Source organism: Bufo bufo, chromosome 1 (assembly GCF_905171765.1).
Source record: "Bufo bufo chromosome 1, aBufBuf1.1, whole genome shotgun sequence".
NCBI classification, from domain to species: domain Eukaryota; kingdom Metazoa; phylum Chordata; class Amphibia; order Anura; family Bufonidae; genus Bufo; species Bufo bufo.
Genome location: NC_053389.1, coordinates 409,763,890 through 409,785,265, shown reverse-complemented (window position 1 = coordinate 409,785,265; position 21,376 = coordinate 409,763,890).

Here is a 21,376-nt window from a genome sequence, read left to right as displayed (position 1 = left end):
TAATAAGATTTTCCCCTGTCGCTAGCCTCAAACTGTTCAATCAGTGCATTTTTAATGATAAGATTTTTTTTTTATCTATTGCCATGCATGTGTACCCACATATGTGCACATATATTAAGACTGGCACTTTAGATGGCTGGTGGTGGATCTCCGAAGTTATGAAGAGGCACAATCAACAGTTGCACTGCCATCGGTGCCTGAAATATACCTAATCTAGGCGTATTTCAGATTAGTAAATGACCCCCATAATGTTTCTCTGCAAGCCAGTCTCCTTTTCAAAAGGAAATAAAAACTGAATGCCTCATACCATGAACCCAGCTCTTTCTGGATAACTACCCTTTAACAAAGCAGAGCAAAGAAAATCTTCTTGGTTAACTGAGAGGCCTTGGTTGATAAAAATTATATGAATATTAGCACATCTTACATCTGCTAGCATCAGATAGGCTTAGCTAATTTGAAAGCTAACATGAATATCTTTCTCAATAACCTAGAAGAGCCATGACCGGCCTACAATACTCCCCACACTGACTCTGCATACTAGGTGCTCTCAATAATGAGAAAAAGCACCCCCTAGACAATGCATATATATTGTCCAGAAACCCAGAGTAAGTGCCAATTTTCCTCATCTTAAGGGAAAAAATATTTTCTGACTCCAAATCTGGCAATCAGAATAACTCCTTGGATCAACAGCCCTTCTCCATAAATATATCTAAATATAATAGCTATAATTTAAAATATTGTCACTCTCAAGAAATGTTTCCAGGCCCCTTTTGAACTTTTTTAGTGAGTTCACCATCATCCTTCTCTGGCAGAGAGTTCTATTGTGTAGAAGGAACCTTCTTTTCTCTAGATGTAGAGGATGTCCCCTTTTTACTGTCACATTATTAGTTGTAATTAGATCATGGGAGATATTTCTGTATTGACTTCTGATATATTTATACATATTAGATCTCCCCTCTGATGTATTTTTTCTAAACTAAATGCATAGCATGATTGAATGTTATAGTCACCTAGTGTCACAATGTAGGGGGAGGGCAGGAACACCAGAATGACAACAGAAGGAAAATGACCAGGAACTAGGCCTCAAGGCTAGGGAAAGGAAAAAGGTGACCACCTAAGGAAACCCTAAACCTAGCCCTAACTCCTGTCAGCATGAATAGACATTGAAGGTGGGAATATTCATACACCAGAAACCTACGCCCTAATAACCTCGGACAGCCCTAGGATTAGTGACAGAGTCTGAGACTACTGGTTCCTTCCCAGATGAATGAACCAGCATCTCCCTAAGGCCTAGTAAACAACGAGAAAATGTGAGCAACAAAATACAAAGAGAAGTACACTTATCTTCAATAGATAATGGATGAGCAGGAATTCAGATAAAGACCACACACAAGCTCTTCCAACTCCAGGCAGAGAATATCAACCGCATGGTATAAAGTTTGAGTGTAACACCCCAGAGTTGTGTTACTACACGCCTCTACCGCGCTACTATCTTCTAAGAGCTTTATACCGTCATCAGATATGATTTTGCTTATGTCCTCCACAAATGTGCATACAAATCCATGTTAAATGTAATTGTTCCTGTAATTATCCTGATTACCAGTAGGTGGCAGCAAACATATTGGCAGAGAGATAGTCTCAATGTGATGGTAGTTCAGAGTGGAACAATCCTGTTCTATTCTATCCACCTTCTGGAGAGAGGTGGGCTATGGGAAGACAGCAAGGACCTAGTCTCGGCTGAGACTTGGCCATATTCCCAGTCTGAGCACCTTCAGCTCAGCTGGATGAGAAAAGCAGAAAACTACAGACAAACTCCAGAATTCCAGGAAGAAAGCATTCCCTGAGAATCCATCTGAGAGATAAGTCCAGAGACCTAAGAGAAGCTATTCTTTCCTCAGTTAGTCTGTACCCCACACAGCAGAGGTCAGATTTAACCACTACAGGACCGCCGTACGCAGGATTGCGTCTTTGCAGCGGCCCTGTTATTCTGAGTGGACACGCCGGCGTGTCCTCTCGCGAGATGCGAGATTTCCTGTGAACGCGCACACACAGGCGCGCGCGCTCACAGGAACCAGAGGTAAACTAGCTGATCTGCAGCCTGCCAGCGGCGATCGTTCGCTGGCAGGCTGTAGATGCAATTATTATTATTTTTTTATTTTCAAATAAGAAAACAATACATGGTACATAATAAGAAGCAAGGCGCCTAACATGACACATTCAAAGGTGCACCTACAGTACATGTAGTACATTGTTAATGCCATGAAGTTCCAAGTACAAAGCAGTAAGGAAAGAAGGTTCATAAATGTGAGCGCATAAGGGTTAAGCATTCTTTTAGTTATCTAAACCTTGATAAGATAAACTAAGCATGAGTTAAAGTAAACTAAGCAGAAATCAGGCTAAGCAGAAATTATGTTCTCCCGATATATCTACGGCGTTTCGACTTTGGATAATGGAGAGTGAGAATGGCTACTAGTGAATCTAAATTCCCTCCACCCCCTGCCATTGTTTTACAAATTTCTGATGATTCCTAGCCTCCCATGCGGAAAGTTCCTCAAAACGGTAAAGCTGATCAACCTTAATTTTCCACTGTTCTATAGATGGGAGAGTAGTTAATAACCAGTATTTTGGGACCAATAGGCAAGCTGCTATAAGCAACTGTCTAAATAAGAGGGGGGGGATGAGAGTCGTTTGACTCTTTCGATTCATAGTAGTTGAGTAGAGCTTTGAGAGGTGATATTGATACTGAAGTTCGACAAATTAGGTTGCTTAAACGAAATATTTCTTTCCACCATTCCTTCAATGAGGGGCATTCCCACCAAATATGAAAAAAGGTGCCTCTGTCACTTAAACACCTCCAGCATCTATCTGATGCGGATTCAGAAAAAAGGCAAGTGATTTCTGGGGTTTTATACCATCTGGTTAGTAGTTTATATCCGTTTTCCTGAATACGAACACACCTAGATGCGGTATGGGGAGTCAGAAAAATGTCTGGTAGCCTATCAGGAGGAAAGGTTTGTCCCAAATCTTTTTCCCAATGGCGAATGTGGGCAGGTTTTACAAGTAGAGGGGGTGAATTCAGTCTATGGAAAAGTTGGGAAATAAGTTTTTTTGTTGGACTTTTGTTCTTGATGAGGGCATTAATCCAAACGAAGGGTCGGAAGAAGTCACCTCTAGAGATGTGTTGAAATAAGTATGAATGGAGATACGATATTGGAGAAATATTCAGGTGGTGGGGAGAAAGTAAGTTTCGAAGCTCTGAAATGGGTAGTACCTGACCCTCCGAGTTAAAGAGGGAGGAGACTGGTATATCTGAGTCTCTCAATGATCTAGGGGTACACTCATATACCGTAGATAGAGCAGTGCCCAAGACATCTCTCAAGGACAGAAGGGGGGATGGAAAGGGTATTAAGCAGTGGGTAGTTTGGAACCACTTCCATGCCTTCAATGTGGCCTGGATAATTGGGTATGGTGAAGAAGGTATAATTATATGACAGGAGTTGCCCAGTGATATGGAACGAACGAAGTGGTTTTCCCAAAAGTTCCTGTTCTATAGCTACCCATGGTTTAGGGTTCGTGGTCCTCAGCCATTCCACAACTCTGGACATTAGAACAGCCTTACCATAGAGTTTGGGGTCAGGAAGAGCCATCCCTCTGGATTTTTTGGGGCGAGATAATGTATCGTTTGAAATTCTGGGTTTTTTATCATGCCACAGAAATTTACTGAATAATTTTTTAAGGGAAGTGTAATATGACTTAGGTACATGTATGGGAAGAACCTGCTGTAAGTATGTGAGGCGTGGAATGACCAAAGACATAAGGAGGTTTTTCCTTCCAAACCATGATATAATATGGGTATTTAAGCTATTTAAACTTGAGGAGGTGAATTGTAAGAGAGGTAAGTAATTAAGATCAAAGAGATCAGTTATATTGGGACTAATCTTAATTCCTAAGTAAGTGAGGAATGGGGATGACCAGTCAAATGCTGAGTTGACCTTTAAGCGAGTCTGTGTGTTTTGGGAGATACTAAAGCATATGATAAGTGATTTTTGTTTGTTGATTTTAAAATTGGAGAAAGTACTATAGTTATCTAAGTGATGTTGGATTGCTGCCAGGGATGTTTCCGGATTAGTAGTCATAATCATGATGTCATCTGCAAAAGCAGCAAGCTTATGTTCCCGATTCCCCAGGGTTATCCCTTTTATTAGTGGGTCTGCTCTCAGACAGGTTAGAAGAGGTTCAAGGGCTAAAACAAAAGTAAAGGTGACAAGGGGCAGCCCTGGCGGGTACCGTTCCTTATGTTAAAGGGATCAGATAAATCTCCATTTACTAGAATCGAGGCTGACGCCTGGTGATACATGGCAAATGTGGCTTGTACAAAGGGACCAGGTAGGCCAAATCCCCTCAAGACCAGGTTCAGGTAGGACCAATTAATCCTATCAAATGCTTTTTCCGCATCTGTACTAAGCAGAAGTAGAGGTTTGGAACGAAGGGCTGCATAATATGTAATATTCAGAACTCTAGAAGTATTATCTCTCCCCTCCCTTCCACGGACAAAACCCACTTGGTCCCCCTGCACCAGCGAAGGAAGGACCGAAGCCAGGCGATTTGCCAACATCTTCGCCAGTAGTTTGAGATCAATATTAAGGAGTGAAATGGGTCTATAGTTAGCACAGTGATTGGGGTCTTTTCCTTCTTTTGGGATTATTGTTATGTGAGCTAATGTCATGTCTTTTGAGAGCTGGTTCCCTTGTAGGGTCGAGTTGCAAACTGAAAGTAAATGGGGGAGTAGGATTTGTTGGTAGGTTTTATAGTATGAGACAGTTAATCCGTCTGGGCCCGGACTTTTACTAGATGGCGCTTGCTTTAGTGCTGTTGATAGTTCTGTCAAAGTAAATGGGGAGGATAACTGTTGTTGGATGTCTGGAGAGAGAGAAGGGAGATCCAGCTTATCTAAAAAGGATGAGGTTAGTGTGGAGTGGGATTCTGGATTTAGTGAGGGGGGGATATTATATAAAGATTCATAAAATTCCTTGAAGCAGGAAGCAATCATCTTAGCGGAGTATAGTGGGGTACCCTGAGGGGAGTCTATTTGGTGTATATAATTTGCAGCTTTTCTTTTTTGAATCCTACTCATCATAAATTTTGAAGCTTTGTCTCTGTGGGCGAAAAATTTGTGTTGAGAGTTTAGAAAGTATTTAGTGGAATTGTGATGAAGTAGTGACTTAATTTCTGCTCTATGGTTAGAGAGTTCCTGTAAATGGGAGTCAGGGAAGCTAATTTGTATATATTTGGGTTTTGGGAAATATATTCAAATTTCCTGACACAATAAAAAAGGTAATCTGATGCCAGCTGATGTTAGGGAGGTCCCCCAAAGTCTCTCAGCTAGAAAACCTGATTCTATCTACTTTGCTCTGATATATTTTTTGGTGGTAGCCTCAAACTATTCAATCAGTGGTTTTTTTTCATAATAAGATTTTCCCCTGTCGCTAGCCTCAAACTGTTCAATCAGTGCATTTTTAATGATAAGATTTTTTTTTTATCTATTGCCATGCATGTGTACCCACATATGTGCACATATATTAAGACTGGCACTTTAGATGGCTGGTGGTGGATCTCCGAAGTTATGAAGAGGCACAATCAACAGTTGCACTGCCATCGGTGCCTGAAATATACCTAATCTAGGCGTATTTCAGATTAGTAAATGACCCCCATAATGTTTCTCTGCAAGCCAGTCTCCTTTTCAAAAGGAAATAAAAACTGAATGCCTCATACCATGAACCCAGCTCTTTCTGGATAACTACCCTTTAACAAAGCAGAGCAAAGAAAATCTTCTTGGTTAACTGAGAGGCCTTGGTTGATAAAAATTATATGAATATTAGCACATCTTACATCTGCTAGCATCAGATAGGCTTAGCTAATTTGAAAGCTAACATGAATATCTTTCTCAATAACCTAGAAGAGCCATGACCGGCCTACAATACTCCCCACACTGACTCTGCATACTAGGTGCTCTCAATAATGAGAAAAAGCACCCCCTAGACAATGCATATATATTGTCCAGAAACCCAGAGTAAGTGCCAATTTTCCTCATCTTAAGGGAAAAAATATTTTCTGACTCCAAATCTGGCAATCAGAATAACTCCTTGGATCAACAGCCCTTCTCCATAAATATATCTAAATATAATAGCTATAATTTAAAATATTGTCACTCTCAAGAAATGTTTCCAGGCCCCTTTTGAACTTTTTTAGTGAGTTCACCATCATCCTTCTCTGGCAGAGAGTTCTATTGTGTAGAAGGAACCTTCTTTTCTCTAGATGTAGAGGATGTCCCCTTTTTACTGTCACATTATTAGTTGTAATTAGATCATGGGAGATATTTCTGTATTGACTTCTGATATATTTATACATATTAGATCTCCCCTCTGATGTATTTTTTCTAAACTAAATGCATAGCATGATTGAATGTTATAGTCACCTAGTGTCACAATGTAGGGGGAGGGCAGGAACACCAGAATGACAACAGAAGGAAAATGACCAGGAACTAGGCCTCAAGGCTAGGGAAAGGAAAAAGGTGACCACCTAAGGAAACCCTAAACCTAGCCCTAACTCCTGTCAGCATGAATAGACATTGAAGGTGGGAATATTCATACACCAGAAACCTACGCCCTAATAACCTCGGACAGCCCTAGGATTAGTGACAGAGTCTGAGACTACTGGTTCCTTCCCAGATGAATGAACCAGCATCTCCCTAAGGCCTAGTAAACAACGAGAAAATGTGAGCAACAAAATACAAAGAGAAGTACACTTATCTTCAATAGATAATGGATGAGCAGGAATTCAGATAAAGACCACACACAAGCTCTTCCAACTCCAGGCAGAGAATATCAACCGCATGGTATAAAGTTTGAGTGTAACACCCCAGAGTTGTGTTACTACACGCCTCTACCGCGCTACTATCTTCTAAGAGCTTTATACCGTCATCAGATATGATTTTGCTTATGTCCTCCACAAATGTGCATACAAATCCATGTTAAATGTAATTGTTCCTGTAATTATCCTGATTACCAGTAGGTGGCAGCAAACATATTGGCAGAGAGATAGTCTCAATGTGATGGTAGTTCAGAGTGGAACAATCCTGTTCTATTCTATCCACCTTCTGGAGAGAGGTGGGCTATGGGAAGACAGCAAGGACCTAGTCTCGGCTGAGACTTGGCCATATTCCCAGTCTGAGCACCTTCAGCTCAGCTGGATGAGAAAAGCAGAAAACTACAGACAAACTCCAGAATTCCAGGAAGAAAGCATTCCCTGAGAATCCATCTGAGAGATAAGTCCAGAGACCTAAGAGAAGCTATTCTTTCCTCAGTTAGTCTGTACCCCACACAGCAGAGGTCAGATTTAACCACTACAGGACCGCCGTACGCAGGATTGCGTCTTTGCAGCGGCCCTGTTATTCTGAGTGGACACGCCGGCGTGTCCTCTCGCGAGATGCGAGATTTCCTGTGAACGCGCACACACAGGCGCGCGCGCTCACAGGAACCAGAGGTAAACTAGCTGATCTGCAGCCTGCCAGCGGCGATCGTTCGCTGGCAGGCTGTAGATGCAATTATTATTATTTTTTTATTTTCAAATAAGAAAACAATACATGGTACATAATAAGAAGCAAGGCGCCTAACATGACACATTCAAAGGTGCACCTACAGTACATGTAGTACATTGTTAATGCCATGAAGTTCCAAGTACAAAGCAGTAAGGAAAGAAGGTTCATAAATGTGAGCGCATAAGGGTTAAGCATTCTTTTAGTTATCTAAACCTTGATAAGATAAACTAAGCATGAGTTAAAGTAAACTAAGCAGAAATCAGGCTAAGCAGAAATTATGTTCTCCCGATATATCTACGGCGTTTCGACTTTGGATAATGGAGAGTGAGAATGGCTACTAGTGAATCTAAATTCCCTCCACCCCCTGCCATTGTTTTACAAATTTCTGATGATTCCTAGCCTCCCATGCGGAAAGTTCCTCAAAACGGTAAAGCTGATCAACCTTAATTTTCCACTGTTCTATAGATGGGAGAGTAGTTAATAACCAGTATTTTGGGACCAATAGGCAAGCTGCTATAAGCAACTGTCTAAATAAGAGGGGGGGGATGAGAGTCGTTTGACTCTTTCGATTCATAGTAGTTGAGTAGAGCTTTGAGAGGTGATATTGATACTGAAGTTCGACAAATTAGGTTGCTTAAACGAAATATTTCTTTCCACCATTCCTTCAATGAGGGGCATTCCCACCAAATATGAAAAAAGGTGCCTCTGTCACTTAAACACCTCCAGCATCTATCTGATGCGGATTCAGAAAAAAGGCAAGTGATTTCTGGGGTTTTATACCATCTGGTTAGTAGTTTATATCCGTTTTCCTGAATACGAACACACCTAGATGCGGTATGGGGAGTCAGAAAAATGTCTGGTAGCCTATCAGGAGGAAAGGTTTGTCCCAAATCTTTTTCCCAATGGCGAATGTGGGCAGGTTTTACAAGTAGAGGGGGTGAATTCAGTCTATGGAAAAGTTGGGAAATAAGTTTTTTTGTTGGACTTTTGTTCTTGATGAGGGCATTAATCCAAACGAAGGGTCGGAAGAAGTCACCTCTAGAGATGTGTTGAAATAAGTATGAATGGAGATACGATATTGGAGAAATATTCAGGTGGTGGGGAGAAAGTAAGTTTCGAAGCTCTGAAATGGGTAGTACCTGAACCTCCGAGTTAAAGAGGGAGGAGACTGGTATATCTGAGTCTCTCAATGATCTAGGGGTACACTCATATACCGTAGATAGAGCAGTGCCCAAGACATCTCTCAAGGACAGAAGGGGGGATGGAAAGGGTATTAAGCAGTGGGTAGTTTGGAACCACTTCCATGCCTTCAATGTGGCCTGGATAATTGGGTATGGTGAAGAAGGTATAATTATATGACAGGAGTTGCCCAGTGATATGGAACGAACGAAGTGGTTTTCCCAAAAGTTCCTGTTCTATAGCTACCCATGGTTTAGGGTTCGTGGTCCTCAGCCATTCCACAACTCTGGACATTAGAACAGCCTTACCATAGAGTTTGGGGTCAGGAAGAGCCATCCCTCTGGATTTTTTGGGGCGAGATAATGTATCGTTTGAAATTCTGGGTTTTTTATCATGCCACAGAAATTTACTGAATAATTTTTTAAGGGAAGTGTAATATGACTTAGGTACATGTATGGGAAGAACCTGCTGTAAGTATGTGAGGCGTGGAATGACCAAAGACATAAGGAGGTTTTTCCTTCCAAACCATGATATAATATGGGTATTTAAGCTATTTAAACTTGAGGAGGTGAATTGTAAGAGAGGTAAGTAATTAAGATCAAAGAGATCAGTTATATTGGGACTAATCTTAATTCCTAAGTAAGTGAGGAATGGGGATGACCAGTCAAATGCTGAGTTGACCTTTAAGCGAGTCTGTGTGTTTTGGGAGATACTAAAGCATATGATAAGTGATTTTTGTTTGTTGATTTTAAAATTGGAGAAAGTACTATAGTTATCTAAGTGATGTTGGATTGCTGCCAGGGATGTTTCCGGATTAGTAGTCATAATCATGATGTCATCTGCAAAAGCAGCAAGCTTATGTTCCCGATTCCCCAGGGTTATCCCTTTTATTAGTGGGTCTGCTCTCAGACAGGTTAGAAGAGGTTCAAGGGCTAAAACAAAAGTAAAGGTGACAAGGGGCAGCCCTGGCGGGTACCGTTCCTTATGTTAAAGGGATCAGATAAATCTCCATTTACTAGAATCGAGGCTGACGCCTGGTGATACATGGCAAATGTGGCTTGTACAAAGGGACCAGGTAGGCCAAATCCCCTCAAGACCAGGTTCAGGTAGGACCAATTAATCCTATCAAATGCTTTTTCCGCATCTGTACTAAGCAGAAGTAGAGGTTTGGAACGAAGGGCTGCATAATATGTAATATTCAGAACTCTAGAAGTATTATCTCTCCCCTCCCTTCCACGGACAAAACCCACTTGGTCCCCCTGCACCAGCGAAGGAAGGACCGAAGCCAGGCGATTTGCCAACATCTTCGCCAGTAGTTTGAGATCAATATTAAGGAGTGAAATGGGTCTATAGTTAGCACAGTGATTGGGGTCTTTTCCTTCTTTTGGGATTATTGTTATGTGAGCTAATGTCATGTCTTTTGAGAGCTGGTTCCCTTGTAGGGTCGAGTTGCAAACTGAAAGTAAATGGGGGAGTAGGATTTGTTGGTAGGTTTTATAGTATGAGACAGTTAATCCGTCTGGGCCCGGACTTTTACTAGATGGCGCTTGCTTTAGTGCTGTTGATAGTTCTGTCAAAGTAAATGGGGAGGATAACTGTTGTTGGATGTCTGGAGAGAGAGAAGGGAGATCCAGCTTATCTAAAAAGGATGAGGTTAGTGTGGAGTGGGATTCTGGATTTAGTGAGGGGGGGATATTATATAAAGATTCATAAAATTCCTTGAAGCAGGAAGCAATCATCTTAGCGGAGTATAGTGGGGTACCCTGAGGGGAGTCTATTTGGTGTATATAATTTGCAGCTTTTCTTTTTTGAATCCTACTCATCATAAATTTTGAAGCTTTGTCTCTGTGGGCGAAAAATTTGTGTTGAGAGTTTAGAAAGTATTTAGTGGAATTGTGATGAAGTAGTGACTTAATTTCTGCTCTATGGTTAGAGAGTTCCTGTAAATGGGAGTCAGGGAAGCTAATTTGTATATATTTGGGTTTTGGGAAATATATTCAAATTTCCTGACACAATAAAAAAGGTAATCTGATGCCAGCTGATGTTAGGGAGGTCCCCCAAAGTCTCTCAGCTAGAAAACCTGATTCTATCTACTTTGCTCTGATATATTTTTTGGTGGTAGCCTCAAACTATTCAATCAGTGGTTTTTTTTCATAATAAGATTTTCCCCTGTCGCTAGCCTCAAACTGTTCAATCAGTGCATTTTTAATGATAAGATTTTTTTTTTATCTATTGCCATGCATGTGTACCCACATATGTGCACATATATTAAGACTGGCACTTTAGATGGCTGGTGGTGGATCTCCGAAGTTATGAAGAGGCACAATCAACAGTTGCACTGCCATCGGTGCCTGAAATATACCTAATCTAGGCGTATTTCAGATTAGTAAATGACCCCCATAATGTTTCTCTGCAAGCCAGTCTCCTTTTCAAAAGGAAATAAAAACTGAATGCCTCATACCATGAACCCAGCTCTTTCTGGATAACTACCCTTTAACAAAGCAGAGCAAAGAAAATCTTCTTGGTTAACTGAGAGGCCTTGGTTGATAAAAATTATATGAATATTAGCACATCTTACATCTGCTAGCATCAGATAGGCTTAGCTAATTTGAAAGCTAACATGAATATCTTTCTCAATAACCTAGAAGAGCCATGACCGGCCTACAATACTCCCCACACTGACTCTGCATACTAGGTGCTCTCAATAATGAGAAAAAGCACCCCCTAGACAATGCATATATATTGTCCAGAAACCCAGAGTAAGTGCCAATTTTCCTCATCTTAAGGGAAAAAATATTTTCTGACTCCAAATCTGGCAATCAGAATAACTCCTTGGATCAACAGCCCTTCTCCATAAATATATCTAAATATAATAGCTATAATTTAAAATATTGTCACTCTCAAGAAATGTTTCCAGGCCCCTTTTGAACTTTTTTAGTGAGTTCACCATCATCCTTCTCTGGCAGAGAGTTCTATTGTGTAGAAGGAACCTTCTTTTCTCTAGATGTAGAGGATGTCCCCTTTTTACTGTCACATTATTAGTTGTAATTAGATCATGGGAGATATTTCTGTATTGACTTCTGATATATTTATACATATTAGATCTCCCCTCTGATGTATTTTTTCTAAACTAAATGCATAGCATGATTGAATGTTATAGTCACCTAGTGTCACAATGTAGGGGGAGGGCAGGAACACCAGAATGACAACAGAAGGAAAATGACCAGGAACTAGGCCTCAAGGCTAGGGAAAGGAAAAAGGTGACCACCTAAGGAAACCCTAAACCTAGCCCTAACTCCTGTCAGCATGAATAGACATTGAAGGTGGGAATATTCATACACCAGAAACCTACGCCCTAATAACCTCGGACAGCCCTAGGATTAGTGACAGAGTCTGAGACTACTGGTTCCTTCCCAGATGAATGAACCAGCATCTCCCTAAGGCCTAGTAAACAACGAGAAAATGTGAGCAACAAAATACAAAGAGAAGTACACTTATCTTCAATAGATAATGGATGAGCAGGAATTCAGATAAAGACCACACACAAGCTCTTCCAACTCCAGGCAGAGAATATCAACCGCATGGTATAAAGTTTGAGTGTAACACCCCAGAGTTGTGTTACTACACGCCTCTACCGCGCTACTATCTTCTAAGAGCTTTATACCGTCATCAGATATGATTTTGCTTATGTCCTCCACAAATGTGCATACAAATCCATGTTAAATGTAATTGTTCCTGTAATTATCCTGATTACCAGTAGGTGGCAGCAAACATATTGGCAGAGAGATAGTCTCAATGTGATGGTAGTTCAGAGTGGAACAATCCTGTTCTATTCTATCCACCTTCTGGAGAGAGGTGGGCTATGGGAAGACAGCAAGGACCTAGTCTCGGCTGAGACTTGGCCATATTCCCAGTCTGAGCACCTTCAGCTCAGCTGGATGAGAAAAGCAGAAAACTACAGACAAACTCCAGAATTCCAGGAAGAAAGCATTCCCTGAGAATCCATCTGAGAGATAAGTCCAGAGACCTAAGAGAAGCTATTCTTTCCTCAGTTAGTCTGTACCCCACACAGCAGAGGTCAGATTTAACCACTACAGGACCGCCGTACGCAGGATTGCGTCTTTGCAGCGGCCCTGTTATTCTGAGTGGACACGCCGGCGTGTCCTCTCGCGAGATGCGAGATTTCCTGTGAACGCGCACACACAGGCGCGCGCGCTCACAGGAACCAGAGGTAAACTAGCTGATCTGCAGCCTGCCAGCGGCGATCGTTCGCTGGCAGGCTGTAGATGCAATTATTATTATTTTTTTATTTTCAAATAAGAAAACAATACATGGTACATAATAAGAAGCAAGGCGCCTAACATGACACATTCAAAGGTGCACCTACAGTACATGTAGTACATTGTTAATGCCATGAAGTTCCAAGTACAAAGCAGTAAGGAAAGAAGGTTCATAAATGTGAGCGCATAAGGGTTAAGCATTCTTTTAGTTATCTAAACCTTGATAAGATAAACTAAGCATGAGTTAAAGTAAACTAAGCAGAAATCAGGCTAAGCAGAAATTATGTTCTCCCGATATATCTACGGCGTTTCGACTTTGGATAATGGAGAGTGAGAATGGCTACTAGTGAATCTAAATTCCCTCCACCCCCTGCCATTGTTTTACAAATTTCTGATGATTCCTAGCCTCCCATGCGGAAAGTTCCTCAAAACGGTAAAGCTGATCAACCTTAATTTTCCACTGTTCTATAGATGGGAGAGTAGTTAATAACCAGTATTTTGGGACCAATAGGCAAGCTGCTATAAGCAACTGTCTAAATAAGAGGGGGGGGATGAGAGTCGTTTGACTCTTTCGATTCATAGTAGTTGAGTAGAGCTTTGAGAGGTGATATTGATACTGAAGTTCGACAAATTAGGTTGCTTAAACGAAATATTTCTTTCCACCATTCCTTCAATGAGGGGCATTCCCACCAAATATGAAAAAAGGTGCCTCTGTCACTTAAACACCTCCAGCATCTATCTGATGCGGATTCAGAAAAAAGGCAAGTGATTTCTGGGGTTTTATACCATCTGGTTAGTAGTTTATATCCGTTTTCCTGAATACGAACACACCTAGATGCGGTATGGGGAGTCAGAAAAATGTCTGGTAGCCTATCAGGAGGAAAGGTTTGTCCCAAATCTTTTTCCCAATGGCGAATGTGGGCAGGTTTTACAAGTAGAGGGGGTGAATTCAGTCTATGGAAAAGTTGGGAAATAAGTTTTTTTGTTGGACTTTTGTTCTTGATGAGGGCATTAATCCAAACGAAGGGTCGGAAGAAGTCACCTCTAGAGATGTGTTGAAATAAGTATGAATGGAGATACGATATTGGAGAAATATTCAGGTGGTGGGGAGAAAGTAAGTTTCGAAGCTCTGAAATGGGTAGTACCTGACCCTCCGAGTTAAAGAGGGAGGAGACTGGTATATCTGAGTCTCTCAATGATCTAGGGGTACACTCATATACCGTAGATAGAGCAGTGCCCAAGACATCTCTCAAGGACAGAAGGGGGGATGGAAAGGGTATTAAGCAGTGGGTAGTTTGGAACCACTTCCATGCCTTCAATGTGGCCTGGATAATTGGGTATGGTGAAGAAGGTATAATTATATGACAGGAGTTGCCCAGTGATATGGAACGAACGAAGTGGTTTTCCCAAAAGTTCCTGTTCTATAGCTACCCATGGTTTAGGGTTCGTGGTCCTCAGCCATTCCACAACTCTGGACATTAGAACAGCCTTACCATAGAGTTTGGGGTCAGGAAGAGCCATCCCTCTGGATTTTTTGGGGCGAGATAATGTATCGTTTGAAATTCTGGGTTTTTTATCATGCCACAGAAATTTACTGAATAATTTTTTAAGGGAAGTGTAATATGACTTAGGTACATGTATGGGAAGAACCTGCTGTAAGTATGTGAGGCGTGGAATGACCAAAGACATAAGGAGGTTTTTCCTTCCAAACCATGATATAATATGGGTATTTAAGCTATTTAAACTTGAGGAGGTGAATTGTAAGAGAGGTAAGTAATTAAGATCAAAGAGATCAGTTATATTGGGACTAATCTTAATTCCTAAGTAAGTGAGGAATGGGGATGACCAGTCAAATGCTGAGTTGACCTTTAAGCGAGTCTGTGTGTTTTGGGAGATACTAAAGCATATGATAAGTGATTTTTGTTTGTTGATTTTAAAATTGGAGAAAGTACTATAGTTATCTAAGTGATGTTGGATTGCTGCCAGGGATGTTTCCGGATTAGTAGTCATAATCATGATGTCATCTGCAAAAGCAGCAAGCTTATGTTCCCGATTCCCCAGGGTTATCCCTTTTATTAGTGGGTCTGCTCTCAGACAGGTTAGAAGAGGTTCAAGGGCTAAAACAAAAGTAAAGGTGACAAGGGGCAGCCCTGGCGGGTACCGTTCCTTATGTTAAAGGGATCAGATAAATCTCCATTTACTAGAATCGAGGCTGACGCCTGGTGATACATGGCAAATGTGGCTTGTACAAAGGGACCAGGTAGGCCAAATCCCCTCAAGACCAGGTTCAGGTAGGACCAATTAATCCTATCAAATGCTTTTTCCGCATCTGTACTAAGCAGAAGTAGAGGTTTGGAACGAAGGGCTGCATAATATGTAATATTCAGAACTCTAGAAGTATTATCTCTCCCCTCCCTTCCACGGACAAAACCCACTTGGTCCCCCTGCACCAGCGAAGGAAGGACCGAAGCCAGGCGATTTGCCAACATCTTCGCCAGTAGTTTGAGATCAATATTAAGGAGTGAAATGGGTCTATAGTTAGCACAGTGATTGGGGTCTTTTCCTTCTTTTGGGATTATTGTTATGTGAGCTAATGTCATGTCTTTTGAGAGCTGGTTCCCTTGTAGGGTCGAGTTGCAAACTGAAAGTAAATGGGGGAGTAGGATTTGTTGGTAGGTTTTATAGTATGAGACAGTTAATCCGTCTGGGCCCGGACTTTTACTAGATGGCGCTTGCTTTAGTGCTGTTGATAGTTCTGTCAAAGTAAATGGGGAGGATAACTGTTGTTGGATGTCTGGAGAGAGAGAAGGGAGATCCAGCTTATCTAAAAAGGATGAGGTTAGTGTGGAGTGGGATTCTGGATTTAGTGAGGGGGGGATATTATATAAAGATTCATAAAATTCCTTGAAGCAGGAAGCAATCATCTTAGCGGAGTATAGTGGGGTACCCTGAGGGGAGTCTATTTGGTGTATATAATTTGCAGCTTTTCTTTTTTGAATCCTACTCATCATAAATTTTGAAGCTTTGTCTCTGTGGGCGAAAAATTTGTGTTGAGAGTTTAGAAAGTATTTAGTGGAATTGTGATGAAGTAGTGACTTAATTTCTGCTCTATGGTTAGAGAGTTCCTGTAAATGGGAGTCTGAGAGAGAGCGTTTGTGCAGGGATTCTAATGTTTTAATCTTTTGGCATAAAGCATCAAATTTTTTACCCCTCTCTTTTTTTAAGGAAAGAACCCAGGCTGATAAAGTGCCCTCTAATAAATGGTTTGTGTGCATCCCATAAGGATATATCTGATGTTTCAGGATTAGTGTTAAGAGTAAAATATTCTTTTAGCATTTCTGAAATTTTTTCACTGGATGTTTTGTCCCCTAAAAGAGATTCGTTCAGACGCCATCTAAATTTGTTTGTGATTGGGACTGGAGCAGAAACCTTCAGGAAAATAGGGGCATGGTCAGATAGGTGTATAGAACCTATTGATGTTTCTTGACATAGCTGTAAATGTGACTTGGAAATAAATAAGTAATCCAGTCTTTGATACGACCCGTGGACATTGGAGAAGAAACTGTAATCCCTTAGATTAGGGTGGAACGTGCGCCATACATCAATGAGATATAGGTTCCATAGACCTTCCCTTATTCCACGCAGGGCGTTATTAGATAAGGCAGATCTTAGGGTAGATGAGTCAAGTTGTGGGTTTAATGTAGAGTTTAGATCACCACCCAGTACCATTATTAGGCCCTCTGCAAACTCCTCAATAATTGGGAAGATTGCAGAAAACCACCTGGACTGACCATAGTTAGGAGCATAAAGGTTTATAATAGTGTAACTTTGAGGACCTATACTGCCCTTGATCATGATATATCTCCCCTCAACATCTAACATGTGTGAGATAAATTTGAACGGGACATTCCTCCGGAATCCAATGCTCAGTCCCCCAGACGCAGATGAATTCCCTCCACAGTGAAACCACTGGGAAAAGTGAGCGAAGGATAGATTGGGATATTTGTTAACTTTGAAATGTGTCTCCTGTAGGAGAAGGACACTGGCTCCTGATTTGCGTAACAATGTAAAGATCTGACTCCTTTTAGAAGGAGAGTTGAAGCCTCTCACATTGTAAGACGCAAAGGATAAGTCAGCCATGTCTTCTAATACAATAACATTTACTTAGCTGGAGCGTATCCCCCTCCCAGGGAGACATCTCTTGTCCATGTGGACTCTGGCCTATCAGGTAGAGTGGATTGGATATCAGAGGAACCCCCGGTTTTCTTTGTATCTTGGATGAGTATGGGTTATGTACCTTGAACATAACAAAAACAAAAGCGTGTAAAACACTAGTGTGAACAAATAACAAAGTAGACCCGCCGAAGAGGGTTAGAACATTGAGAATAGTGAGGGTCGTAAGGGGGGAAATGGTTGATCAACCCAGTTACGATCCCCACAGTACCAGCAGGGGCCTCTAAGGAGAGGCTATCATAAGAAGGAGAGAGGTCAGAGAGATCATGGAGAAACAAGCACTTTAGATTTGCATGAGGAACGGACAGGAGAGTGAGTGTAAATGACAGGAAAGGGGTTAGGGTGAGGAATGAAAGAGAATGAGTATAGCTGTGGAAGTGAGATTAGAGGTGAAGTAGCTCAGATAGATTCCTGACATGCAGGATATCAGAAGGCAGTATTAATTCAAAACCTATGGGGTAAACTGAATGTTCCTTCTTTTTGCCTTCTGCGATTTTGGAGTGCGTTGCTGTTCAAATGGGACGATTACAGGTAGATCTGGAAGTTCCAGGATATCTTGATAAAGCTCCCAATTCTCTATCTCCAGAGGCGGAATCTGCAGATGGGCGAACACGCCAGCAAGGTCAGCATATGTGGAGATAGATAGCCGACGTCCTGCGTGGGCAAAGGTAATCCCAAAAGGGAATGTCCACCGGTATAAGATCTTGTTCAACCGAAGCCAGTCGGTCAGAGGCTTTAGGGATCGGCATTTTCTATGTGTAGAAGGAGCCAAGTCCTGAAAAACCGAGATTGGCGAATCATCGTATGTATGGTTTTCCTGGTTCCTAGCAGCCTCCAGTATTGCTGATTTGTCTTGGAAATTGAGGAAGCGGCATATTATATCTCTGGGTGGTTCAGAGGGTTTGGGTTTCGGCCTCAAAGCCCTGTGGGCGCGCTCGATGACAATTTCAGCCTGTCGATCTGGGCCCAATAGAGATTTGCATAGCTCTTGTACAGTGGCAGATATGTCCATAGCTTGAATTGATTCAGATAATCCTCTGAACCTGAGGTTATTTCTTCGCCCTCGGTTCTCCTGATCCTCCAGAGCATTTTGTAAATCATTGAGATGAGTATGACATTTCTGCAGGGAGGATGCAGTGGCGTTTTGGTGGGCAATAATCGCACTTTGATGCGTCTCTAGTGAGACCACTCTGTCTCCCACATGAAGCACGTCATGACGAAGTGCCGATAGTTCACTCAGGATCGGCTCCATGGCCCTGCTGAGGGTTTGTTTTAAGAATCGGTGGGTAATCGGAAGAGCCGACTTGCTGAGTGTTTCCTCAGTATCTGATTCTCCTTCCGAGAGATCAGTGGAGCGTTCACTGGCTTTAGGCGCGGGAGTTGGCGCCATCTTGGGTTCCCTTGCCGCGACCGTTGCGGCTGCTTTTCGGATAAATCTATCCATATCGCCTCCCGCATTACCCGTTTTGTTGGGGTTAGAGGACTCACCCGATCTCGGCTGTCCTATTTTGACCATCTCTCCGGTAAATAGCTTGCTTTAGCTGGCGCTGTTAAGGAATCTTGTAAGGAGCTCACACGACTATGCTGCCATCACAGTCAGGCGCTAGCTCCGCCCCCTAGATGCGTTTTTTTTTAACCCTTAAAAGGTATATTAGACGCTGTTTTGATAACAGCGTCTAATATACCTGCTACCTGGTCCTCTGGTGGTCCCTTTTGCTTGGATCGACCACCAGAGGACACAGGCAGCACTGTAATAAGTAGCACCAAACACCACTACACTACACCCCCCCCTGTCACTTATTAACCCCTTATTAACCCCTGATCACCCCATATTAGACTCCCTGATCACCCCCCTGTTATTGATCACCCCCCTGTCATTGATCACCCCCCTGTAAGGCTCCATTCAGACGTCCGTATGTGTTTTGCGGATCCGATCCATGGATCCGCGGATCCGCAAAACACATACGGACGTCTGAATGGAGGCTTACAGGGGGTGATCAATGAGATATAGCCCATATAGACTCCCTGATCACCCCCCTGTCATTGATCACCCCCCAGTAAGGCTGGCTCCATTCAGAGGTCCGTATGTGTTTTGCGGATCCATGGATCGGATCCGCAAAACACATACAGACATCTGAATGGAGCCTTACAGGGGAGTGATCAATGACAGGGGGGTGATCACCTCATATAGACTCCCTGATCACCCCCCTGTCATTGATCACCCCCCTGTAAGGCTCCATTCAGACGTCCGTATGTGTTTTGCGGATCCGATCCATGGATCCGTGGATCTGCAAAACACATACGGACCTCTGAATGGAGCCTTACAGGGGGGTGATCACCCCATATAGACTCCCTGATCACCCCCTGTCATTGATCACCCCCCTGTAAGGCTCCATTCAGAGGTCCATATGTGTTTTGCAGATCCACGGATCCATGGATCGGATCCGCAAAACACATACGGACGTCTGAATGGAGCCTTACAGGGGGGTGATCAATGACAGGGGGGTGATCAGGGATTCTATATGGGGTGATCACCCCCCTGTCATTGATCTCCCCCCTGTAAGGCTCCATTCAGACGTACGTATGTGTTTTGCGGATCCGATCCATGGATCCGTGGATCCGCAAAACACATACAGACCTCTGAATGGAGCCTTACAGGGGGGTGATCAATGACATGGGGGTGATCAATGACAGGGGGGTGATCACCCCATATAGACTCCCTGATCACCCCCCTGTCATTGATCACCCCCCTGTAAGGCTCCATTTAGACATTTTTTTGGCACAAGTTAGCGGAAATTGATTTATTTTTATTTTTTTGTTTTTTCTTACAAAGTCTCATATTCCACTAACTTGTGACAAAAAATTAAATCTCACATGAACTCACCATACCCCTCACGGAATCCAAATGCGTAACATTTTTTAGACATTTATATTCCAGATTTCTTCTCACGCTTTAGGGCCCCTAATATGCCAGGGCAGTATAAATACTGCACATGTGACCCCATTTTGGAAAGAAGACACCCCAAGGTATTTTGTGAGGGGCATGGCGAGTTCATGTAAAATTTTATTTTTTGTCACAAGTTAGCGGAAAGGGAGACTTTGTGAGAAAGACTCCCTGATCACCCCCCTGTCATTGATCACCCCCCCTGTAAGGCTCCATTCAGACGTCCGTATGTGTTTTGCGGATCCGTAGCAGTTGTGCCTGAGTTGTGCCTAGTTGGAGTTGTGGGGTGACAGCCAGCCGGGTGTCTCCTGCTTGATGTATTTGAACAACTGCTCGTGGGTGTTGCTACTTTCTTCCAGGCAAATTAGCTTCAACATAGTGTGGCAACGCTTGGATTGACACATTGAATAGGAAGGAGGGGTAGTGCAAGAAACCCTGTGCCCTGCTGATGTTGGGAGTGGGCCAGCGTCCATGGTGGAGGAGGCGGATAGGTGCTTGGTGTGGGAGCCAGGCCGACACAATCGTGGGGGTGTAAAAAGGACCTGGCCTTGTTGCCAGGGTGCTGCCTTGCCACTTCTGAAAAAAATATTGACCCAGTGGGCCATAAAAGACATGTACTGTCCTGGCCCATACGAGCTGCTGCTGGTGTCCACCGTGGCATGAACCTTGCTGAACAGTGAGAATTGCAGGGATTGGCCCACATTGTCTGCAACATGAGAGTACAAGGCAGCAAGGCTGCAAGGCTGAGCGCGCTCAGTTAGCTCCCTAAAGGCAGCAGACTTGACTAAATGGTATGACAGCAACTGCACCACTAGGAACGTAGCCAGGTAGGAATTAAGCTTGCGCACCATTGGATTGCAGGGCGTGTACAGTTGGTTCCTGTTCCATGCATTCTGCTATTGATTGTTGATGATGGAGTGGAGTTGGAGAAGTCTGAGAGAGAGATGCGGAGATGGATGATGATGACTGGAAAGATACGGTGCGGCCTGTAGATAAAGTCTGGCTGCCAGAATGGGAACCAGTAGAAGGATGGAACTCCTGTTGCGGCACCTGGTATGCGGTGATGCCGTTTCATGTGTTTCAATAGGGCAGTGGTTTCTACGTTTATGTGAGCCTGCCCATGTCTTATTTTGCTCTTGCACA